Source organism: Pteronotus mesoamericanus, unplaced genomic scaffold (genome assembly GCF_021234165.1).
Source record: "Pteronotus mesoamericanus isolate MK-2021 breed Mesoamerican mustached bat unplaced genomic scaffold, CSHL_Meso_final contig_1189, whole genome shotgun sequence".
Classification (NCBI taxonomy): domain Eukaryota; kingdom Metazoa; phylum Chordata; class Mammalia; order Chiroptera; family Mormoopidae; genus Pteronotus; species Pteronotus mesoamericanus.
In genome coordinates, this window is record NW_026555038.1 from 2,608,901 (window position 1) to 2,618,855 (window position 9,955).

Consider the following 9,955-nt stretch of genomic DNA (forward strand, 5'->3'; position numbering starts at 1 on the left):
ACCTGGATGATGTAAATCACTCCTCTTGACACAGGATTTTTTCCCCAGGATTCCTGAGAAGATAATAATAATAATGATACCATTTACTGAATACTTGCAATGTGCCAAGCACTGCAGCCAACATTTTCTGTGCATCATCTCATTTCATTCTTGAAACACCACATAAAATAGGCCTATTCCCACTTGACAGATGAGGAACTTAAGGTTCAGAGAGGTAGGTACTTGCTTAAATTAGTAACAGCAAGTCTGTGCAGAGCTAGAATTTAAATGGAGGCCTGTCTGATTGGAAGTCCACACTCTAGAGCTACCAGGGTCCTCAGAGATTAGGGAGGCCAAGTCCTCATGGAAGAGAAGACATGCTGCCTGCCACGCTGGAATAAAGCAGGGCTGGGGGGTGGGGGTTTGCAGAAGGAGTCAGTTTCCTCATCTTCAGAAACAGGATGAGAATCCCAGCCCGAGGCATTGTGCAGTTCCAATGAGCTGGCACAGAGAAACCTAGATGAACACAGAGGGTGGTTGTTGTTGTTACTGTTGAGCAGCCTTGTATCAAAGAACCAGATGTCTTGGCTGGTTGCAGGAAGAGCTTATATAATAAAACTTCTTCATGACATCTACTCAAGGTCAGGTGTCAGAGCCAAGAACTATCCCTTTGCTTTAGCAAAATGTTGAATTAGAAGCATCTGCCTTTCCCACCCAAATTCAAGTTTTAACTTCCCCCCTCTCCCTGTTGCAATTCATTCTCCCCAATCCCCCCTCCACTTATATGTCCTGGTTCCTTATTGAATTTGGAGTTTGATATCACACATCCTAGTCATCCCAGGTTCCCATCCAATTCAGCATGTGTTCACCTCCTTTCACACTCAAAAGTGCCCCTGATTGGACGATAAATTAAGTCTAATATTCTGCGACCTTAAAAAAATCACTTCACTTCTCTAACACCTGTTTCCCTCCCATAAAATAATGAAACAGGAAAAGTGGGCATTCCTGCTGCCTGTCACTACCAGAGCCAATAAGCAGAGACAAGGATTGACTCTTTATGGGCACTTTATTCAGATGCCAGTGATCTGAGAAGACAGAGGGCTATACACCCTAAAAAACCATCTTAACATCTCATTTCAAGCCAACCTTTTTATAAGGAGATGAAGAGTAGGTAAAAAGGCTTGGGAAAAATGTTACTCATATAAGAGATGTAATCTGCTAATCAACAATTTTTTATCTGCATCCTCCCTGGAACACTATGGCTCAGATACTATTTCCATCCTTGCAGACCACCTGGGGCACAAAGGTTGAATTGCTTATCGACCTCTGGAGTCAATAAGTCCTGTATTCCAGTTCATGGGATAGCAGCTTTCCACAAGCATTAATCACTTAAGCTTGTCAACTATAACTGCAGCTAAAATCTGTAACTCTAGAGTTCCCCTTTCAATAGGAATAACACTATCTTATAAGGCAAGCCCTTCGTAAAATCTGCCAAAGCTGAAGTTCCACTCTAGCCTTCCCTCTGGAGGCAGCTTTGTGAGGGTCCTGTCTGCACCTCTGTTGTCTCCATAAAGTCAGTCCCCCAAGGAGCTAGCTATTCATGTGAAAATCTCTTTGATTCAAGGGAAATGTCATGTATTCAGGGAAGGAAACTGGCCACTGAAGAGAAAGGAGTTGCCACATAGGCATGCAGGTAGTAATGGTTACCCAAGTCTGGTCTTCCTGGATGAGCTATGGCTTAATCCCTACAAAAGACCTTTTGGCTCCTACATAACTCTCTTCTCTCTCTCTCTCTCTCTCTCTCTCTCTCACACACACACACACACACACACACACACACACACACACATACACACACACACACAGACATACACACGTGCACAAACACAGGTTATCAACCCAAGGAGTTCCTTCTGACAGGGCTCTCTGGGTCTTTTCTGCCAGAAGCAGGTGAGAGAAGTTTGCTAAGACCTCTTGGCACACCCCAGTACAGTCACTCCGGGCCACAGTAGTCCCTGCCCAGATGAGAGGCCCACTGACTGAGAGCTACCTCTGACTGGTAATTCCATCCGTGCTCGTAAGTCGCTATAGATTTATGTCTTTCCCTGGGAGTCAGGGCAGGACTATGCTACTAAAACACACTCCCAGGACCAGCAAGCACTGGCATTCTCTAAGCAGATACAGAAACCCTGAGATTTGGATCACCTCCTCCCCTGTGCCTGTTCTCAAGGAGCAAACAGATACAGTCGGGTTTGGTTCCAGGCCACCGCAATAAAGTGAGTATCGCAATAAAGCTAGTTGTAACCTTTTTGTTGGCCAAGGGTCTGCCTTCAAAAACACAACATCTGTGAAGCACAATAAAGCAAAGCTCAATAAAAAGAGGTATGCCTGTGTACCCAAATCGGAGCCACCTGGGAACGCTGCAGCAGCTGCAGGCACGAGGAGAGGCCAGGGTACCATCGATTCCCCGTAGCTACATCTGGGTTAACAATTTCTTCCTAAAGATTTGTTAGTAGCAGGCACTCCACCCACTCACTTCTGCATAAGTCCTCCCTGAGATGTGAACAACCCAGATCTCGCGTCTTTAGTATGGGTAAGCAAACTCGTGCATATATCCTGGTCTCAGTTAAAAAAAAAAAATGCACAGAAAAAAAACTCAAAACAATATGAAGCAGAAACTTGCCAGACCCAGTTACATAGCTGAAAAGAGCCAAGAGGCTTGACAAGTTTTTCCTCAAAGTCAAATCCCAGCATTCCCTGTGTCTTTGTTTTTATTTGGCAATTACCACATGCCCAGCAATGACCTAAATGTTTTACATGCATTAACCCAGGTCGGCGTTATCAAACCGAGGTGAACACTGTGCCATGGCAAAGGCAGGGCTCATGCTAGGAAGCTGGAGGCTGGGGAGAACTGGCTGGGCAGAGAGGCGTGGAAAGGAGGGGTAAGGAAGGGAGGAAATCCAGCCTCAGGTCACTGAGCCTCTTGGCCATGGTTAAAATTCTAGAGGAAGTCCTCCCTACTCATCTGAGAGCTTTGGCCCTCCCCCAACCGTCTGGATCCCTGACACCGGCCCTACACACAAGCCCCAGCTTCAAGGAGGTCCTCGGGGCTGATTGCCTTCCCCACAGAGGTGCCCCCTCCAGCACCCCCACTCCAACACTACACAGGCAACTTCTCATGACTGGCTGGGTGTGTCCCTAAAGTTTATCTAGAAAAAGTAAAGGTTTTTGGATCTTGGAATACATCTTTCCATAGAACTATAGATTGGTGATTGCAGTACCAGAAAAACCATTTATTACACATGTACCCACACTGAGCGCTAACAACCCTGAGTGCCGATTCCCTAAAAGCTCTCCCCATGGGCCCATGAGCCCATGAGCCCATGTATAGCCAGCCCACAGGACAGAAAGGCGGGCTCATGAGCCTTCTTTGCACCCTCACTGGCACTGGCTACCAGCAGACACTTTCACTCTGAGTCTTTGACCTATAAGACTCTAGCCATAGCTGCCCTGCAGGCTGAATTCACCCCAAACCTGGTCTCTTTCCCATTTTTTATTGCCTAAATGGAATCTCCATCTGGACCTTCTGGCAACTCCCCTCTGGCCAAACCCACCGAGCTCCAGAGGCACCGGATAGAGGCCCAGGGCAGAGGACCAGAAGGCCTGGATTCTGCCACCAGTGGCTGAGCCTTCCTTTGGACTTCACCGTTCTGCGTAAGAGTATAAGGGGCACGCAAGAAACTATGCCTGGCTTCCTCCTGATGCCAAGGGGAATCAACCACTTTCATTTGCCTTCCCCCCTGCAGGCTCCCCCATGCTCTCATGCTGCTAACAATTGCCTCATTCTTCTCCCAGCAAACTAGCACGAAATGTCAGGGTCCAATTTGACTCTTTTCTCCCTCCCTCAAATCCAATCAGTCACCAAATCCTCCAGGATTTCTTGGCAAGCTCATGCACTGCTGTTTCCTCCTCTCCATCCCCGGTGCCATTGCCTTGATTTAGGTCCTAATCCACTTCAGTGGGTTAGTCCAACAGTGCATGCTCACGAGGAGTTCCTCTCTCTCTCCAGGCTGCCCTTCCCAGCCCTGAATCTTTCTCAAAGAACAGCTTCCACCATGTCTTTTCCATACTCAAAGACCTTTGATGTCATCGGAATAAAATTTAAATTCTTTAGCTCCGACTTCTAGGGCCTTCTGTGATCTCTTCCCTGCTAAGACCACAGCCTCACTTCTGCTGGTGTCCCCTCCCCACCTCACCCTATGACTCTAGCCATGTGGGCCAGTCCTCAATGGGCTTGTCCTAGTCTTTCAAGTTCTGCTCTTGGTCCTTCCCTCATGTCCTCTGCAACAAAACCTGCCCCTTCCCCGCTTTACTGAGGCAAGCATTGCACAACCAGCGAGCTCAAGGCTCCTGTCTGCCACTCCTGAACTCTGCCACACACAGGCCGCACACAAGGGCTGATGCAGCCCTAGAGCAGCTCAGAGTTTGCAGGGCAGGTGGACAGAGATATGCAAATAAGGTGCCTAAGTACCACAACAGAGATCCGTATTTGATGCTATACATATGTACTGTTAGAGAGAAGAGTAAATATGACCTGGGGGTGGAGAAAGGAGAGGTGTTTCTAGAGTTGGACCTGCATTCTGAAGGATTAATAAGAGTGCGTACAACTCAGAGCTGAGAACAAAGGGCCTTCCAGGAAGAGGAAATAGTGTATGCAAAGGCAGAGAGGCACAAAGGATAGAAATTGGTGAGGTACTCAGTTTGCAGAACAGTGGAGATGCAGCTGGTGAGCTAAATTATTGCCAGCCTCTGCAGAGTCTTCTTGTGTGCAGAATGCTGTACAAGGATGTTATACTTTATCCTTTCAGAGAGACAATCCTATCCCATCTGTGTCTAGACTTTCTATCTACAGACGTACTAGAGGTCAAGATACTATACAACAGGGAAGATGGTGATTAAAAGCATTGCACATAATGAATGCTTAGTGGTCAGTGCGCATAACTATGTATGTGACAGAGGAAATGAAAGTAAGAATTACCAAGGAGCATAAATTAGGAATTACCTAGAAGCGTTAAACAAATATAAATTCTCTGAGAATTAGCAGCCCCTGGAACTTGAAAGTCCTTGGGGCGATCTGGGTCTCAAGGGGAACAGATGCTCTGGGACAGCACCTCCCAGGTTACTTGCCTGGTGGTGAGTGAGAAATAAGAATGCACCTTCCAAAGATCTACAGGTCGAATAAGACCTGGCTTTCAGAGTCTATGAAGGATACAGCCCACCTTTCTGAGGTTACCTGTGGATTCTCTGAAAGCTGCCACATACGTGCCAGGAGGAAGCAGGAAAAATAGTAGCTCAGGACAACACAAAACTGTCAAAGTTTTAGCCAGTTGTGCCCACACCATGTGGTGACAGTGTCATATCTTTTTCTCTTTTTTTCTGAGTACAACATCTTGAATGGGGGTGCACAGTCTGGGAACTTAATAAATGTTTAAATGCCTCATAAGTGTATTCCTATTAGCTCTTCCTCATGTTTTGCAACAGAGAATCCACCAGAGGATTTCAAGTAGGGGGGTGTCATGAACAGATTTATTCTTGGAAAAACAATTCTGGTGGCCAGGTAAAAAAATAACTTCAAATGTTACAGCATATTGTTACAGTCCTAAGTGCATGCCATTCCTCCCCTAAAGCTGGATTCTCTCAGAATCATTCTTCCCGCCTCACTTAACCTGTGCAGTCAGTCAAGAGACAGACACGGCCCACTCCCTACCCCCCTGTCCTATAGAATCTCTCTCTCTCTCTTTCTCTCGTCTCTCCTGCCTCAGTGGCCCACTCTCTCAGGCCCAATATAAGGCCTCATTGCTTCAGTCCTGATGGACTTTCCAGGCTCCTATCTGGGCTTTCCAGTCCCAGTGTCTTTGCCTTCTGGTCACTGCTTCCCACAGCACTGCCAAGAATCCACTATAGGCGTTCCCACTCAGCCTTCGTCAAATCACCGGCGGAAGCAGGGCGGGGGGCGGGGGGGGGAATTTGGTTAAAAACCTTACAAACCTACTTAACCTGAGTAGTTTAAAAGCTCCGCAGGCAATTTTGAGGCATACCAAGTTTGCAAACTACTACTCTAAATCTCCATTTTAGATAGTGAAGGGATCTCACAATCTGGGAATAGGTTAGAAATGCAGAATATCAGGTCCCACCACTGACCTGGTGATCAGAATCTGCTTTTGAACAAGATCCCCATGTGATCCTTAAGCTTGTTCAAGTTGAGAAACACTGCTTGAAAGTGTTGCCTGACTATTCATCCCACAATAGTGACTAGATTTTCTCCACACCGTAGTAGGGTTTGGGAAGTTGGGAGGGCCTAGGTCGAAGGCCCCTGACTTTAAACTCAGAAACACCCACCCTTCCCCTGCTTAAAACCCTTTATTGGCTTCCATGCTTTAAGATAAAGTTCAGACTCTGCACCTGAACTTCATCACCTTGCTGGGACCATGTCTTTCATCCTTGTCAACTTTATTGTTTACCACTAGCCATAGGGGCCCACCTGGGCAACTTGCCACTTCTCAGGGCATGACATCCCCTTCCTGAAATTATCCCAGATTTTCTCTGCTCAGATGAAGGTCAGGAATTCCCACAACTCTGTTCATACCTCCTTCGTGGAACCTCCTATAGCTACCCCAGTAAAGAAGAGACCTCGATACTGTGTGTCTCCGCAGTAGCAATAAACTAGTAACTGGCACATCATTAAATCTCAAAGTAATAATAATAATGTGTTAAATCATCACCCACTTCAAAGTCACTTAAACATGAATTTGAGCAGAATACAAATGGGCTACCTCTGTTAAGCACAAAAGAGAAACAGTTCTAGATCAAATAACGTTGTTTTCCATATACAAATAATCACCAAAGACTGAACATGTTTAAGATGAATTAATTATGTTTACAGCCAACTACCTTTCTGTAGTTGGTCATTTAAATTCACAAAATGCAACATAAAATTTGGAAACACTTTAGATATGCATTATAATCAGTTAAGGAATTGGGAGAGGAGGAGCGAGAAGAAGAGAAAGACAGAAGTAGACCAAAACTGGAAAGGGAGACAGATCTATACCCAATACCCAGTCGCTGTAAATGTAAAAATATAATGCTCCGGATTTCTTTCTTTCTTTCTTTTTCTTTTTTAAAGATTAAACACTGACTAGAATGCCTGTTTCAATCTTACCCAAACTTTGAAAGTTCTGGTCTTTAGATATATAATTTTATTTTTTTATCTGAGGAAAAACTGTGGGGTCTAGAGTCAGGGTGTCAGGAGGGAGAGGAGGGGCCCACTTTCAATTAGGAACCCCCTTCTAACAGTCTCCTGGGAGGCACTGGCCTGAGAGTCTCAAAAGCATGTTGCACTTTTGCAATTACAGTATAGAGTTAGTCTCAGCCAAAGCTTTGCATCTGGATACATGCTCTGTCGATACAGATTGGCTTGGGCAAATCAGACAGTAAAATTCCCAACCACCTCGAGCTCTCTAGATTACACCGCTGCTCCAGGGGACTGAGCAGAGCTCTGACATACCACACAGAACTTAAGTGACCGATCAACCAGAGCATCTCCGGGGACACCCTAGCAACTGTAGGGGCGCAGACTGTCCGTAGATCCCGGGAGAGCTGGGTGGAGATTCGGAGCAAATCTACAGGAGGTATACCCTCCACCCAGTCTTCTGGCCAGAGGAGAAGTGGGTCCCCGTCCTCGCGCCTGGGACACGCTCTGGGGTACTGTCACTGATATCTGCTCCCCGGGTGGTTCTAGGATCTGGGGGCTCTCCGTGTCCCCGGCAATGCCCCCGCGGGCGCTCCCAGACCGGACCGCGCAGCGGGCCTGGGGGCTTTGGGAGAGCCCACTGACCTGGGTGCAGGGCTCCTCTCCGGGCGGCTCAGGTGTGCGGACCTCTCCCAGGTCCCTCCCACTTCCGAACATGAGAGCTGAGAGCCGAGCTGCAGGCCACTGACCCACCGACCAACTAACTGACCGACCGACCAACCCGCGGACCGACCGGCAGCGGCCGGGTCTGGAGCCCACGTGACGGGGGCGGGAACCCTCGGGAGGCTCGTCCCGGAGCGCTCGCTTCCTCCGCCTTCCTTCCCTTGGGACCGCCCCTCTGTCGCTCCCCTTCCCGCTCCGGCACCGTTGCGAACCGCACGGACCAGTCGGCCACAGGTTCCGGTCCCTCAGTGACCCACCTGGTCAACCCCGCCCCTTCAAACCTACTTTAGCCCGGGTCCGTCTAGCCCCGGCCCCGCCCCCTGGACCGCACTCGTTTCCACGCCCCGCCTCTCTCCGAAGGCCACGCCCCTCTCTGAAGCCCCGCCCCGCTCCGCTCCTGTCACCTCCCTGTCCCTCACCCTTCTCGCCCCGGGGAAGCCGCCAGGCAGTTCCCGGCTCTCAGTCCCCAGGGCTTCTCCGGTCCTTCAGCACCATTCCCCGAAGGGAAGGAATGACAATGGGGAAGCTGAAAGGAAATTCGTGTCGCGAAGTGCAGAGAAAGAAAAGCCATAGAAACACCAATTAGAGGCACATCCAGCGCAGAAACACGTTGAGTGTCTGGACTCCCGGATCCGTGCGATTCTGTCCAAATTGAGGTTGGCCAAAGGGAAGGGTCGTTCTTCGTCTCTGGTTTCCAACCCCCGCCCCAAACGCTCAATCCTCGCCCCTCAATATGGAAGGCTCTGAGGCAACCTAAGGTCCGGCCACGCTTGAACCCCTCTACCTGGGGTGGAGGTCCCTCTAGTGGTCAGCGCCAACTAAAGGCACTGGTGCCCAGCCTTATGAGCAGCTGAGAACCAGAAGCACTTCTCTGTGTACAGTACCAAGTCTGGGGTCCGTAGGCCCAAGAATACTTTTGCCAGTCTGACCAAGGGAATGGATTCTAGAATGCAGGCAGGACTGGGCCCTGAAGATCTAGTCCAATGCCTTCCACCAGCGTGTGGCCTGAATCCCCTCTGGTTGTACTGCTCGTTGTTGCCCTGCCTAGGCCTCTAAGGACTGGTCGCTCAGTTGAGCTGATTAAAATCCCTGTGGGCCTCAGATGGCACCGACACCAGGGACGCTGGCCTAGTCCCCAGCTCTGGCAGGAGCCACTGCAGCCCTGGCCTCAGGTTTTTTCTCTATGCTTCTTCAGACTGAAGTGTTGACAAACTCCACAAGGCACATCTTTTTTTTTTTTTTCCCCCAAATTACCCTGGTGGTCTGAAATTACCAGTGTGCTCAGAAGACTTTTACATGTGAACAGAACTTAAGCCACCCTGGCTAATATGAGACTCTGGTCACTGTGGGAACCTGGCCAGAAGCAGACTAACGGCAAAGCCAGCGGAGGAAGGCTGGGGCCCACAAGAGTTGTGTTACAACAGGACACCCTTCAGTTCTCTTTCACTTCCTTAAAATAGCAGCAGAGAGGCTTTTGTAGATGAGGCAGCCATAGTTCACATGAGTTCATGGGTATTCCCGAATCCCACGTCATTGCTCCAGTGGACCCACTGCCAGACCCTAGACCCCAGAAAATGCTGATCTGTTCTCAGAAATATGCAATTAATTTTTTTTTTACAATCACTTTTTTAAAATGATGTAAGTCACTGGCTCTCAAGCTTATTTGCAATTTGGAACCACTTGGGAGGAGGGGACTTAAAAATGTATCTGGCTCCCACCTCCAGAAGTTCTGATTTGATGGTCTGGGGTTATGGTCTGGCATTAGGGTTTTTAAAACTCAGGTGATTCTTATGTGCAGTAAAGTTTAAGGACCATTAGTATAGGTCATAGGGACTTCAATCCAGACTAAAAGTCCAACAAAAACCCCAGAGCTGAAATATAGTGCACCTGAAAGAAGCCCCAAGAAGTGTACAAAAGTGGCACATTAAGAGAAGCTTCCTGGAGAAAAACGTCTTGACCTAAAAGAGTGATTCTAGCTGCAGGAATTTAAGGTGCTAGAGTGTG

The 9,955-nt window shown here is 48.3% G+C and overlaps 1 protein-coding gene across 1 annotated transcript in view; it reads right to left on the reverse strand.

Annotated features, from left to right (window-relative positions):
- Window positions 1-8,039, reverse strand: part of PPFIBP2 (PPFIA binding protein 2) — a 127,746-nt gene extending 119,707 nt beyond the window's left edge. Inside the window, exons 1-2 of the mRNA XM_054583167.1 lie at window positions 7,874-8,039; window positions 3-53 (exon numbers count right to left, since the gene is read on the reverse strand). The gene's annotated coding sequence lies outside the window, so the exon portion shown is untranslated. The remainder of the gene's footprint in view (window positions 1-2; window positions 54-7,873) is intronic.
- Window positions 8,040-9,955: the final 1,916 nt, after the last annotated feature.